This window comes from Mustela erminea, chromosome 1 (assembly GCF_009829155.1).
Source record: "Mustela erminea isolate mMusErm1 chromosome 1, mMusErm1.Pri, whole genome shotgun sequence".
Taxonomy (NCBI): Eukaryota; Metazoa; Chordata; class Mammalia; order Carnivora; family Mustelidae; genus Mustela; species Mustela erminea.
In genome coordinates, this window is record NC_045614.1 from 133,950,350 (window position 1) to 133,966,009 (window position 15,660).

A 15,660-nucleotide genomic window follows, 5' to 3' on the forward strand; every position below is an offset into this window, starting at 1 on the left:
TTTTTTTTTTTAAGATCTTATTTATTTATTTGACAGACAGAGATTACAAGTAGGCAGAGAGGCAGGCAGAGAGAGAGGAGGAAGCAGGCTCTCTGCTGAGCAGAGAGCCCAATGTGGGGCTCGATCCCAGGACTCTGAGATCATGACCGAGCCGAAGGCAGAGGCTTTAACCCACTGAGCCACCGAGGTGCCCCCTCACGTGCTTTCTAATGCAGTGCATTATGTTTTACAGAAGGAGGGAAAAAGGCTGTATTCGAAAAGCTTCAGACATTTTAGTGCTTTTGGACATGAGTTGAACATTATAAATCAACAACATATTTTAAATAAAGTTCTTTAAACAGAAACAAATAAAAGTTTAAGTATGATGGGTTGAGAATTGTGTGACAAGAGGTTCATAGGAACCTAACCCTGTATTTTCTGTAGGAGCAATGGGTCAGTATTCACTAAGTCAGTGTTTATAGTGGCTTTATTAAACATAACTACCATGATTAAGAAAAATCAACTGAAATATTTCGTAGGTGTGCTATCATGTAAAAAAGTGTGAAGAACTATTCTAGATGGAAAAAAGACACATAATGGGGCATACAGGTGGCTCAGTAGGTTAAACAGCCAACTCTTGACTTAGGCTCAGGTTACGACTTTAGGGTCCTGGGATGGAGCCCCACGTCAGGTTCCACATGCAGTAGGGAGTCTACTTGAGGATTCTCTCTCCCTCTCCCCCGTCCTTCTCTTTCTCTCTCTCAAGTAAATAAATAAATATTTTTTAAAAAGACACATAACAAGCAAATAAAAGTATTATTAAACAAGGTGGGTTTAAATATTAAATTCCATGAAGAAAAAGAAAGAAGATTACTGGGGAATGAGACTACTTAAGATTAGATGGTCAGAATGATCCTCTTGGATGTGGTAGCATTTGCGCTGAGCCCTGGATATCCAGAAGAAGCCAGCCATGGAAAAAATAGAAGAAGCAGAGGATTCCAGACAGAGACAGTGAGCATAAAAACCTAAGGAACGATTAGGCTTGGTATTTTCCAAGAGAATAAAAGACCAGTGTAGCTGGAACACTTTTGGGGGCAGGTGGTAGGAGGAAGGAGGGAGGCAGGGGTTTGGGGCCCTGGTAGGGGATTTGTACTTTAAGTATAAATGGAAGCCCTATGAGAAATCTAAGTGAGCAAATGATAGGATCTGATACATATTTTTAAACCAGTCTTGGAATAGAAGGATATAATGATATAAGGAATGAATTGCAGCCAGGCCAGGAAGAAAACAGGAAGAGCTGCTAAGAGGTGTTGGCAAGATCCAGAGGAGAGATGGTAGTGGTACCAGGCCATAGCCTGGGGGATGGAGTGACACAAGCGGAAGCAAAAGAGAGGACTCACGGACTCACCTTTAGGTGGCTTAAGCCATTTGACAAAAGTTATCCTGGAGGAAAAATAGTTCCAGAGGAAAGAAATCATGAATTCTGTTGGAGAGGTCTAGAATGCAGTTTGAGAGCAGACTTTACAGAGTTCAGAAAGAAAATTAGAGCTGGAAATATAAATCTGGTCATCACCGGCATACAGGTGGCATTTGTAGCTTGGTACTGGCATAATTTATGAGCAAAAGGAGTGAAGAACTGAACAACCAAATCTGGGATAGAACACCATTAAGGACAAATATAGAAGAAAGAAAAACCAGCAAAGAAAACCAAAATCGAATCTCCAGATGAAGCAAAAAGAAAATCAGGGCTTAAAAATATCTTTTATAAGAGAGCTAGAATGATGCAAATTTGGTTGTCTGTATTATAAAAGTTTTATCATAAAACAGAATGACAACTATATTGTCATATTACTATTCTTGTTATTATCATTATGTGCTTACTCAATCACTATTAATATCAAGTATTTACAACTAAATGTGTAACATTTGTTCTTAGAATATGTAAATATACAAAAAGAATAAGGTTTCTTTTCCTGCAGATAAATTATTCCGCCATAAGATGCTGGAGACCTTTAACTCTCAGGCATTGAAAAGGAACATGGCAACTAAGTTCACTCTCTAGCATACACGGCAATGGCGCATATGCTTTGTTTGGTCCCTCTACACTGGACATTCTCAATTGTTTTCTGCAGCTAAGGTTACCTCTTTCTAAATTAAGCAATAAAATGCTGATATATGGCTACAGTTACATATGGGCAAGTACACTGAACCTAATGATAATTTTGGTGTGTTTTTATGTTGTTGTGTTCTTATTATTATCATCTTACAACAGAACTTAGGGAACTTTTATTCATTGTAAATCATTTGTTGTTATAAACAATGGAAAACTAGGCTTGCTGCCACCAGCTGCAGGCATAGCTCAGGGCTTGAGAAAGATGAATGTAATGCCCTCACACAGCATCATCTTACTCCATGTTGAAACCAACCCGACACCGGGCTGACCACCTTTTGAAAAGAAAATGCCCCCCTCCTGCACCCGTTGTGTCTGTCAGCACCCTATGTGACCTCACCCTGCCCCCACCTCCACCCCACACACACTCACCTTCGTGTTCAGAAGCTTCACACTCTTCTTGTTCTCATTCTTCTCCTTTATATCAAGGACTATGTCGAATTTATCTCTCTATCCTCAGCACTCAGCAAAGTGGCTAGAAAATTATAGATTCTCAACAAATGTTAAAATTGTACCTTCAATTTGCAGTTGCCCTGCTTCCTAAAATCTTTTGTGTTTTGATGCAGAATCTCTAACACTTTTAGTATAATTAATTTATAATTTGTGGATTTTTTTGCTTTTTAAAAACTCACTTTGTAAAATCCTACCTTTGTGGAGTTGGCAAGCTAATTATTGAATAATATCATTTAAAAATATCAAAATAGGTGTCAAATATATAGAATATATTAAAAAATATCAAAGCAGTTCAAAGGAAAGAGAGATTAACATTATGCAAGAGTCACTGGAGAACATTTCTTAGAAAACACAGAATTTAAGCTATATATCAAGCTAGGACAGAAAAGAAGGACAGGGAATATCTTGCTGGAATAACAAATATGAGCTAGGGTCCAGAACTAGAAATATGTGGTAAATTTCAAGGATTAATGAGAAGAACAATTTATGAAAGTGAAAAATCAGTACCCAAGGAAAAAAGAATGGAAAAGGCAAAATGAGAAAGAGAAGTCAGGCCCTTGTCCTAGAAGATAGCTATTTTTCATACTTAAGTTCAGAATCTCTTTTAAAGCAGCAGGGAGCAACTGTGAGTTTTGTAATTATTAAAGAGAAGAAAGAACAATTTGTAAGAAGGTTTTAAGATTGCTCGCAAGGAAGTAGATACTACTGAGGGCAGTGAATCCAGTGAGAATATGGTGAACATAATATAAAGATTAGGAATGTTAATGAAAACTAGCAGAATATATTGACTGATTAAATATGGCTGAGGAAGAAAGACATGACAGACAGCACTGAGGTTTCCAGCTGGGGCAGCTGGAGCAATGAGGATATTATTGACGGATACGAGGGAGTCAGGACAGATCAGAGGGAAGCTGTTTTAGAAAGGAAAGAATTCTAATTTAGACCTACTGACTCTGGGGTGTTATTAAAACACCTCAATAAAGCTGTTAAGGACCAAAAAAAAAAAAAAAAAAAAAAAAAGTACTTTGTAGAAATATCTACCAAGAAGGTAGAGGGATAGGACTGGACACTAGAACAGAAACCTTCCCAGCCTCCCCAGAAGATCCAAGCAACCATTCCCAGCTTCATATTGTATATATTGAGTGCCTGCTTTTCAGCATTTAATACATATTAATATGAATTAATATATTAATACATATTAATACATACATATCAAAACATATGTATTAATACATATGTAATGTGTAATATGTATGTAACGTATGTAACATATGTAATATGTAATATATATTGCATATGTAATATATATTAATACATATTAATATGAATTAATATGTTAATATTAATTCATATTGTATGTATATATTGAGGCCTGCTTTTCAGCATTTAATACATTCTGATAACATTTTGAATTAATCTCTAAGATGAATCCATATGAGTCCCTTTAGTCAGAGAAAAACAGACAAATATCTGAGCTCTAAAATACTTTTAAGGACCATTATTTCAGTGAATATTTACCCATAAGGAGCATTTAAAACAACTACCAATAAAGGGGAGGTGTGTTTTTAGAGAGAACGCTAGACTAGAGAAGACACAGGTGTCTGCAGCAGTGCTCGATAGCCATATCTTCACAGGTAACTCCCAAGTTGCCAGATCTCTGTTCCCCACCTGGGAGACAGCAACCTAAGGTCAGATCATCTAGAACATTCCTTCTATTTCTCATTCCTGTTTTTATCAAATTCCATTGTACTAAAGCAACAGTGCCATAACTTACAAAGAAAACTAAGTATAAAAGAATAAGGATACAGAGAAAGTTGAGAGGCTCTCTGCTTAAAGAGCTACTTATCCATCAGAGCAAGCTGCCCCCCTTGCATTGCTTAGGCTTGTTCAAGAAGCATTCTCTGTGTCTCTGATGACTATTTAAGGTAATTAAAGGGTTGCTTAGATATGCAACAACATGGATGGAGTGAGAATTCTAATAGAAATGAGGATTAGCATTATGTTTTAGTACATGTGCATTTAATGAGTAAAAGCCCATACATTAATTTTTCTCCTTGATGTGACTGATTCTTCCAGAGAGAAGCCAATGCGCTCTGTATTTTTACTGTACTGATCAGAGAAGAACCAGAGGAGAGGAACCAATATCCACTGCTACCATTCAATGTTCCTGGTGGTTTACATAGATAACATACATAAGCTCACTGAACCCTCAAAACAACTATCTAAGATAAGTACCATTTTGATATGAGACATTTCATAAAGAAAGAACTGAAGACTAAGTGAGAGTAACTTATTCAACTGTCCCTTGACAAGTACATGCTTAAAAGCAAGATCTGAATGCTAATTTTATTCCAAAAACCCTTTCCTCCCTATACCTCTACCCTTACCCACACTTAAGAAACCTAATTCTAAATCACTCCACAAGGCATTAGGTTAGAGGGCGCCAGAGGCCTGGGATCAAGTTTCAGTTTCATGACCTAGGGTAAGACACTCAACTTCACTATATCTCGGTCACAATGGAGATAATGGTAATACCTATACCATAAGGCTATTTTGAGGGTTAAATATGTTAATATAAGTAAAACATTTATCTGCCTGTGCCTGGTCATATAAACGCTAGCTGTTGTTATACCAGGCACTGAGTTAGATATTTTATAATTATTACTATACCTACTGTTTACAGCAAGCTCATGAGACGGCCAATATCGTCATCCTCATCTTCCCAATAAGATAACTGAAGCTCAAAGAAACCAAAGAACTGGCCAAAGATCACACCACAATAAATAGCAAAACTTGGATTTTCATCTAAATTCTCTGAAGTCCAAAGTCTCCATTCTTTTATACTCCATGTTTAAAACAGATGTGTCAGGATAATGAAGAGGTTTCACAAAGGGAAAAAAAAAAAAAAACCCTCAATTTTAGGGTCTTAAGTAGAGGTTTGTTAGCATTGGACAGCCTAATCTGATCTGATATAGATAGAGCAGGTAGTCCTTTTCCAGTCTGAAGCTATACCAGATTGAACACGTGGGCTCCACAGTTACCACGGCAGGGCACAAGAGAGATGGGGAAGGTGCAGAGTTTTTAAATGGCTCAGCCAGAATCACACAAACACACCCATGGAAAACCCACTGGTCCAAAACAGTCACATGACACAAACTTGATTGCAAGGGAGGCTGGGGATCTCAAGGAGAACAAATAGGTATTCCATGAACTTTGTCTATGTCGAACTAAATCACTGCTTAATATTTCAATCCTCTGATGTCTTCTATCAAGTAAAGCGTTTTGTATTTTGAAGAAGCACATTACCAAAATTTTAATGGCAAATATATTATAAGGTATTTATATATTATACATATGTATAATATATATTATATATATCATTTGATCTGCTCAATAAAATTTCCTTCCCTCCCTAGAAATTTTCACTAAAACAGAGTGGGAAAATCAGTATCTGTCCAATGATAATTTATACATGTGAACTTCTCCAGCTGTCAGTAGCCACTGGGATTCAGCCACTCTTCATTGGGAAGGAAATACAGGGACTACGCTATAATAAAAGAAAAGAAACAGAAACAGTCTGTCAAGATCTACAGTTCTATTTCCAGTGGTTTCCTGGAAGATGGGCTAATTAATATTCAGTATAACTTTACCACATCTTGATTTTTCAGCCCTAATGTGACCGGGTCAGTATCCATACAGATTGGTCACTATCTGTTTTGCAATGTAGTCTATTATTTTTAATATTAACTCTACCTGGAGCTAATTTGCTGTCCTGGTTGGACCCTTTGGCCAAACCTCTTTTGCCTTTTAGTTTGAATTAGATTTCCCTATTTCCAGCCAAAAATACCTGATTGATTCCCTTAATAAATACTTATTAAGCACTCACAATGGACTAGACAACATTCTCAGTGTTGTGGATATGGTAGTGCACAAAGTTGACTGTTGCTATCTGTGAAAACAGTCATAACTCCGGCAGTTCATACTGTATAATCCACAGATCACTTTAGTGATTTCAGTCTACTCTTCAGTATTTGAGATTCAAGAATAAAATTTAATGTTGAATAACTGAATGAATAACTCTTACTATATAAGTGCATAGGGTGTAAAAGGAAAGATGAGAGAGAATCACAAGGGAAGGATACTTAAGGCAGGAAAGTCACCTGAAGGAGCAGTCATTTAAGCAGAGAGAGAGGGCTTGGATGAATATCCTAAGCTGAAGGAAGAGGAAACTCTTACTATATAATGAGACTTAAGAAAAAAGGAGCAAATATTTTTATATGGGTTTGGTTAGAGAGAATTACAGCCATGTATTGATTAAGAGAGAAATAGGCAGCCATATCACATAAAACACACACCACACACACACACACACAATCCCTGAATGACAAAAACAAAACATAATATTCCCTAGTTCTCTAGAATACTGACAGTAAAATGTTTATATTCCTTTGTAATAGGTAGAATGCCTGCAGTAATTATTGCCAGCACTAAGCTCAAGTCCCCAGATGGGCTGAGGGTTGAGGAAGGGGGGTTCGAAAAGACTATCAGTCACAGCTCTTCTCTCCTGAATTATTTCTTTTTAAATAATGAAGCATTAACATTTTCCTAAATAGTCTGATTAAGGTCTTCAGGAGTAAAGAACTACCTTGTGTGTACATGACTCTAAAGAAAACCCCTTGAGACGTGAAGATATAAAAACTCTCAAGTCAGCAGTTGAAGGATAGGTCCGTTCAATTAAAGATAAAATAATGTTTTGCCACATTTAAAATAGACTTAAATATCGTGTTTTAAAATATTATTTATTTTATTCATTTTTCCTAGAAAAATCACAGTACATGTTTTAAGATATAAGGCTTCAGAGGATTTAAAAAATAAAAGTATTTCTTGGGCATCGAAGTGTTTTATGCAAAATACATATTTAAATTACATAAGCCTTAATGAATAAGATATGAATTCAATCTCTGCTAAATTATATGTTACTTCAAAAATTATGCTGATGATACTAGATAAACATTTCTAAAAATAAAGTATCCAAAACTCAATGAACCCGAAGTTTATGGTCCATCTCTAGGATTAATGACAGGCCAGGATTTTTTACCTTCTTTTCACTCAGCCATAAAGGTTGAGTTTATAAGTTCTTATTTTTGTGCCAAGAGATTCACATTTAGGAATTTCTTTTCACTGTGCTGGAGCATCTTGTCTTAAACTGTCATTATACACCACTCATCACTATCAACGTCAAATGTAATAGCAGCAGCTGCTCCTGCCTCAGAGAAAAATTCTCTAGATTCAGAGTTTAGATGCTGACCATCCTATAATTTCTGTACTACTTATTAGACTGTCAGTTTGATTAGTAATGAGAATTTCCAGCTGGACTTAAATAACAATACCCCTTTATTTCCTAAGGATGGGCTGAAATGGCAACTCTCCCCAGCCCTTTCTGCTCTCTTCCCCATCCCTTAAATAAAGCCGCCATTCTCTTAGTCCAAGATGACTGCCAGAACTCCAGATACCCATCCTTATTTCAGGTCTCACATGGCTTCCCTCTTCAAGATTTTCCAAATGTCACACACAATAGTTTCACCAAAACCCAATAGCTGAAACTTTGTCACATGACTGAGCCTTGGTTGTAAGACAAAATGGGGAGTATAGACCTTTACCACATCGACGATATGCCCAACTAAAAACAGAGGTTATTACTAAGGAGGAAAACAAAAATGGACAGTGGGAGACAGCTAAGAATGCCAAGCAGACATTTGCATAAACTTAATCCTTTTTAAAAGCACATATTATCACATGTGAAGAAAAAAGAGCTTACATTACTTTCATTTTATTGACAAAATTGAGTCCTAGGAAATTTTTGTAGTGGGGACCTTCTTGGTAATCAGCATTACCCACATATAGAGAAAGCTGGAACACAGTCAAACAAAGAGGGAAATAAAAGGAAGAGAGATAAAAGAGTAGTAACCTTACTTTTCCTTAAGCTAATTTAGTGTGCTTCTGTTCGTAGCCACCAAAAGGACAATGAGCAAAATAAGCTAACAGAAACACAAAAATAGGGAGAAAGAGAGCTGATTTTTTAAAATATTTACTTCATATCAGGTGTCAGTATATTTAGACCTTGAAATGTATACAGAGATATCATCTATTGAGTCACTAATAAACAAAGCAATTGATGTGTGAATCTCACCTATTTCCAGTGATAATAAAACTTATTTTTCATTTTGAGTTCCACACCAGCACAATGAGGAGAAACCTACCTGACCTGTACCAACTCCCACTAATTATTTCATCCTATGTAAACCAATAATAATGTTTCTGCTATGTGGTCAAATTGGTAATCTCCTCACTCAACACTTACTCCCAACCAGTTTTCCTCTGGAATGGGCTTCTTTTTCTGAATTTAAAAAAAAAAAAAAAGTCCTTTAGAAGAAAAAGAATTTGGCTTTCATATATTCTTTCTTTCCAGAACCTTAATGCAAATCTATGGGGCTCAGCAGCCATTTTGAAACCATATGGGAAAAAGTCACCAACTAAGAATGTCTAGTGAAAAACAAAAAATATCTAGCTTCCCTGATGACACTTTGACTAGCTATGCCAAGCTCTCTGACTGACTATTTTGGAATTCTTATTATGTTAAAAAAAAAAAAAAAGATCAGTATTCAGGTTACTCCTTGTCATCCTCTCTGTGGCTTGCTGCTGAATATTTTCTTAAGTGAAACAAGTAGTTACCCTGATTCAAAAGCTCTTCTGGCTATTATGTCAACCCCAGGATCTACTAAAATCATTGTGCTTTGTTTGTTCCAGAGACTGCTTCTCCATGTCTCCACCTCCTTCCCAGGCTACCCTCAAAGTTTCTTCTGACTCCTCCACTACAGGGTTGCCATGGCTGACCTGTTGTTCTGGTATCAGCATGCTTTCAGTTAAGAAGGGTGTTGCTTAAATAGTGGTCTAGACATGCAGAAAAATACATCTTTAGCTTTTCAGAAATTGTGAAATTTCCTTTTCTGTATGAACCAAATTACACAGAAAACCAGACACTTGTCTACCATAGTTTCTAAAATTCCATCCATGTAAGAGATACCCTTCCCTTCCTCACTATTCCAAGGTAGCTGCCACTTCTATGGAAATACACACACACAAACACATACACACCACCCCAAGAGCTAGATATTCAGAGATGCTATAACCACCTTTGTTTTGAAGTCATCTTTAAATCTAAAATTCATTGTTTAATCACACAAAAATCTTATAGGATTTGAACCATTATCCTCACTTTGGAAAAAAAAAAAATTAACATGCCTAAATTCAAGCAGCTGGTAATCGGAAAGACAGGATTAAATGCCATACATGACCAGAAACACTTTATTTTTCCACTTTATTTCATTTCCTCTATTGGCTAGTATATTAACTAAATCTGTTTTTTTTTTTTCAGATTTTATTTATTTATTTGATAGAGATCACAAGTAGGCAGAGAGGAAGGCAGAGAGAAAGGTCGGGTGTGGGGGCGGAAGCAGGTTCCCCACCGAGCAGAGAGCCAAATGTGAGGTACTATCTCAGGACCCTGGGATCATGACCTAAGCCAAAGGCAGAGGCTTTAACCCACTGAGCCACCCAGGTGCCCCCTAAATCTGCTTCTAACTAAATTACAATTAAAAAGAAGAAAATAACAGGAAGACTTAAATCATTTTTAATACAGCAAATAAGGGCCAAAAGAGTGATCCAATAAGTATCCTACAATACTTATTATCCTACAATAAGTACCCTAGGAACTCAGAGGGAGAATAAATGTCAAAAGGAAGATTGTTTCAATACTTAACAATCACCAATAAAATGAGTCATAATTACTCTCCCAAATAAGATTCCAACTGTTTGTCATGGCTCATGTTGTCCTTTGAGTAGTTCTCTAATGAACACCACAGCCATAGAATGAACAGATTACTCAACCCTTTTCAGACTACTTGAGACTGATTTATAGGAGATATCATTCAAGTTGCAAGAATGCAAGGAAGAGAGCAGAGTAGCTGGACAGTTTGGAAACAGTGCGCCTCTATGATCTTTCGCCGGTGGGTGCCTGTATACCACTCATCCCAACGCGATCTGTGTTACATCTTATAATAAAAGGTTCTGGAATCGGCGGCAGCATGCTTTACAAAATGAATGGCGGTTATTAAATAAAGGCAGATAATCAAGAATTAAATCTGCTCAGGACACAGGATCTTCCAGTGTGAAAGGTTGTGAACGTGGTACTGGATTTGTTTCCTCATCCAATAAACACTTTTATAGGAGACACTGTGCTAAAATCTGGGCCTTTGGAAACAACTAAGACCTGTCCTTTCGAGAAAAAAAAGTAAAGAATGAAAGGGATGAGAAACAAGAAAGGAAGGAGGGAGGGAGAGGAAGGAGAGGGGAGGGAAGAGGGCAGTGGGAAGGGAGACAGGACAGAAAGAAAGTGTGTGGGAGAGGAAAGTATTTCATACAGAACAGATATAAATGAATGGTCCACTCTACCCAGACTTTTTTTTTTTTTTTTTTCATGGTGGGGGGGTAGATTACTTTGTTAATTTATTTAATCAACAATGAATTTTTAAAAAATCAGGGCTGGAAATACTATCTTAAAAATATTAGATACCGGGGCACCTGGGTGGCTCAGTGGGTTAAGCCTCTGCCTTCAGCCCAGGTCATGATCCCAGGGTCCTGGGATCGAGCCCCACATCGGGCTCTCTCCTTGGCGGGGAGCCTGCTTCTCCCTTTCTCTCTCTGCCTGCCTCTCTGCCTACTTGTGACCTCTCTGTCTCTTTCTGTCAAATAAACAAATAAAATCTTTAAAAAAAAAAATATTAGATACCAACAGATACATGAAAAGATGTTCAACATACACCTGAAACGACTGTACTATATGTTAACTAACTGGAATTTAAATAAAAATTGAACAAGGAAAAAAAAAGGTACTCAATATCAGTAACCATCAGGAAAATGTAAATCAAAACCACAATGAGATATCACCTTACACCTGACAGAATGGCTAAAATCAGTAAGATGAGAAATAACACGTGCTGGTGAAAGTATAGAGAAAAAGGAATCCTTGTGCGTTCCTGGGGGAAACATAATTTGGGGCAACCACTGTGGATAACAGTCTGGGAGTTCCTCAAAAAGTTACAAATAGAATTACCATATGATCCAGCCATTCTACAACTAGGTATTGACCTAAAGAAAACACAAACTCGACTTTAAGAAGATAGATGCACCCCTATGTTTGTTGCAGCCAAGATGTGAAAGATATTGATGTCCATCAATAGATAAAGACGATGATGATGTTTGTGTGTGTGTAATAGAACATTACTCAGCCATAGAACAAATGTGATCTTGCCATTTGTGACAACCTAAAGGGTATTATGTTAAGTGAAATAAGTCGGGCAGGAAAAGACAGATGTGTATGATTTCATGTATACGTGGAATATAAAAGGCAAAAACAAGAATTAAGCAAGCAGAAACAAAATAAATACGAATTGCAGTCGCCAGGTGAGAGGTGTGGAGGAAAGCAGTGGGCAAATGAGTGAAGGACAGTGGGAGATAAAGACTTCCAGTTATGGAATAAAGAAGTCATGGGAATAAAAGTTACAGCATGGGGAACATAGCCAATGGTATTTTAATTGTGCTGTAGAGTAACAGAAAGTAGCTGCACTTGTGCTGAATATAGCATAACATGTAAAACTGTCAAATCACTATGTTGTACACCTGAAATGAATGTAGCATTGTGTATCAACTCTATTTCAATAAAAAAATAAAATAAGATTTTTAAAAGTTAGATAAGATTTCACCCCTGGTGGAGTTTATGGTCTAGTAGACGCAAGAAGGAGTCAAGAGTTTCTTAATGGGCAGTGGTTCCTTTTCTTCTTGTTTTCCACATGCGGACTGTGGTATCTAAAGCAGGTCTCATAATCGCCTGCACCTCAGTTTCTTGATATGTAAAAGTAGCAGCTTTCCCTGCCTTTCCTAACTTGCTAGGTTTTTTTTTTTTCTTGTAACATAATCAAAGAAATGGTGTTTTTTAAATAATTTGGGGGAGATTGTAAAACATTTTACAAATAGATATGGAATATTTTTTCCACTTGGCCATCTTTCAACCAATGGAATTTAGCACTGAACAAGAAAATTATATGCTAACAAGAGTGAGTTCAGCACTGTAAACTCACTGTCAACACGAAGAAAATCAGAGAGAATAAATATGAAAAGCAAGCTTTTCTAGCTTTTGGCTGATGGCAGTTTATCTTCCAAGCCTTTGCCATAACTTTTCAAAACAAAAAACACCCATTATGACATCCATATAATAAACCATCTGCCCGCTTTCCTATATGTGACTCCATGAAGGTTTACCCTCAAAACTCCTAAAAATATACCCTATTAGGCTAGAAATGTGGTAGCTGTGCCAAAGCACATAGACGATTAAATGGTGCATTCGTATGATTAGACATACAAACTTCCTGGGAGATTTATCACCTTCCAGACTGAAGGTCCAGATAAAACTCCATCACTTGAAAAAAAAAAAAAAAAAGTGAGTTTTGAAATTTTGTTTAAAACTACCACTGTGCATATCCTACATTTTTTCTAAAGATTTTATTTATTTAGGTGTCAGAGAGAGAGAGAGAGAGCACAGGCAGGGCAAGTGGCAGGCAGAGAGAGAAGAAGACTCCCCACCATGCAGGGAGCCCAACACAGGGCTCTGGGATCACGACCTGAGCTGCAGGCAGAGGCTTAACCAAATGAACAACCCAGATGCCCCAGGACATTCTTTTTTTATTCAATTTCTCCTTCATTTCTACCTACTTAAATCTTGCCCATCCTTTATGGGTTAGTTTTAGTCTTGCTACCTTGAGGCAGGCATCTCAGTATCCTAGCTGGGATATGCTCTGTCCCCTCTGAATTCTTATAGAACTTTAGTTGCTCTTTTGTTTGAATACAAGTGATATCTTTCTTATTAGATTCTAAGAGTCTTGGTGAGCAAGATCCTCTACTGTGTATTTTGGAACAGATTCTGTTCCAGTTCTATGAATGTAAGTTATTCAGTATTCATTTGTGGAGTGAATGGTAAAGACTACATACAGCTATTGCTCTCAAGGTCATCTGTAGTCTCAAAGCCAGCCCAAGAACATAATCAAAACAAAGATAAATAAAAGTGTGTTGAAGCTTAATCATTACAAAACAAGTTTCTTTTCTTTCTTATTATGGTTGTTTCTCCCATTTAATCTATATTCTCTTGACTCTGACTTTTTTCTCATTCTTCCCACCTTAGGCAAGAAGTATGACAAGAAGGTCAAGGACAAAGAGTGAATGTCTCCGTATCCAATTTGCTCGTATCGTGCATCAAGCTACTTACATATTTGCATTTCTCATTCCTGCTTTTTTTGACCTTTAATTGCTGTTACTCCTTTCCTCCTTGATAGATATTATTAATCTTCATCTCCTCTTGACAGTAGAAAGTTATTTACCCCCAGGCTGTGCATTGGGCTCCTCCTTCCTGTCCCATGACTTCCCTCAGATCATGCCTTCCACCTGCGCTTCCTCTAGACAAGCTGAATATTGCCACTTCTGCTTCAAGTTTACCAGTGAGGGAGGGTGAGAAGCTGAGAAAAGTGAGAAAGTTGGGTCTGTCAGTAAAAATGGGAATTACACCCTGAAACAGATTAAATAGGTGATATCACCGAGCCTCAAGATCTTCAGTCACTTGCCCAGCGGCATGTAAACAAAAGAACCATGCACTGAGTCCCCTGTACCGTTATCAATTAAGTAGAGAAATTAAAAATCGTTTAACCTGCAACAATTAGAAATAATCTAACTAAAAACTGTTAAATTGCTGGGTTTTTCCAGTTCCTATGCAAGTATCTGAGGTAATATTGTCTTCAATTGAGATCATTGAAAGAGTCATTGGGACTGCTTAAGTGCTTGATGGTAATCTATCTAGACGTCTCCCTGGGAATGTTTGCTCTCCAGGTTAGGAGAAGAGGCTTTACTGGCAAAGTTTAGGCAACCTAATAAGAAATTAATTGTAGGATATGCAGGGTGCCTGGGTGGCTCAATCAGTTAAGCATAGCCTTCACTTCAGGTCATGATCCCAGAGCCCCATGTAGGGCTCCCTGTGTGGCCGGGAGTCTGCTTCTCCCTCTCCCTCTCCTTCTGCCTCCCCCCCGCCACCCCTGGGTCTTTCCCTCTCCCTCTCTTTCTCTCTCAAATAAACAGACAAAATCTTTTTAAAAAAATTTTTTAAAAGAACGGACAAAGGCAGAGAAGGCAAAAACCCTAAAAATTGTTTGTGGAAGCAATGCAGAGTAAATAAACAACTTCAAACAGAAGTTGGAAGGGGAGGTTAAAAATCAAGATTCCTAATAAATCAGTTAAAATAAGAAGTCTGATTCTGATTAAGAAAATGAAGCTTTGCACAGGTCTACATGTGAATTGGTGCAGATCAGTTCCTTAATGCCACTATAATTAAACATCTCTGTAGAGTTTATTAGACACAAACCATGAAATGGACATTGTACCATACATTTAGAGAAACTAAGTATTTTTAGTACAATGGAACTTCATTGCTTACACAAAATGATTTCACAATACGAACACAATTTTCCCCAGCTGTCCAGTAAAAATACTGTTAAAATATTCTGAGAATATTTTATACATAGATCTATCACAGTAGAGAGGTGCTGATGATCTGATTTGTAACACACAGGGTGACAACAGGCTTATTCTCCTCAGTATGCACATGCAGAAATTATAAAAGACATGCACATGAGGCATTCAGTTCTTTGTCACCCAGCTTCGGCGTTGCAACAAATTAAAAACTGTCCTATAAACTGGTTTGAAAAGAATTGTATGTAAAGATTGAATACAGAAATAAGTGACGCAGATACAGCAGTAAAACATGACGGACTTGCAGGCAGCCACGGGAAAAATTCAGAAAACAGGTCAGATGTATCTTGGCTTTCTGCATCCGGTTCAGAAAGATGTGGAAAGAGGGGATGACAAGGCCAAGAAGGTCTATTCTGTCATATCTGCAGGAA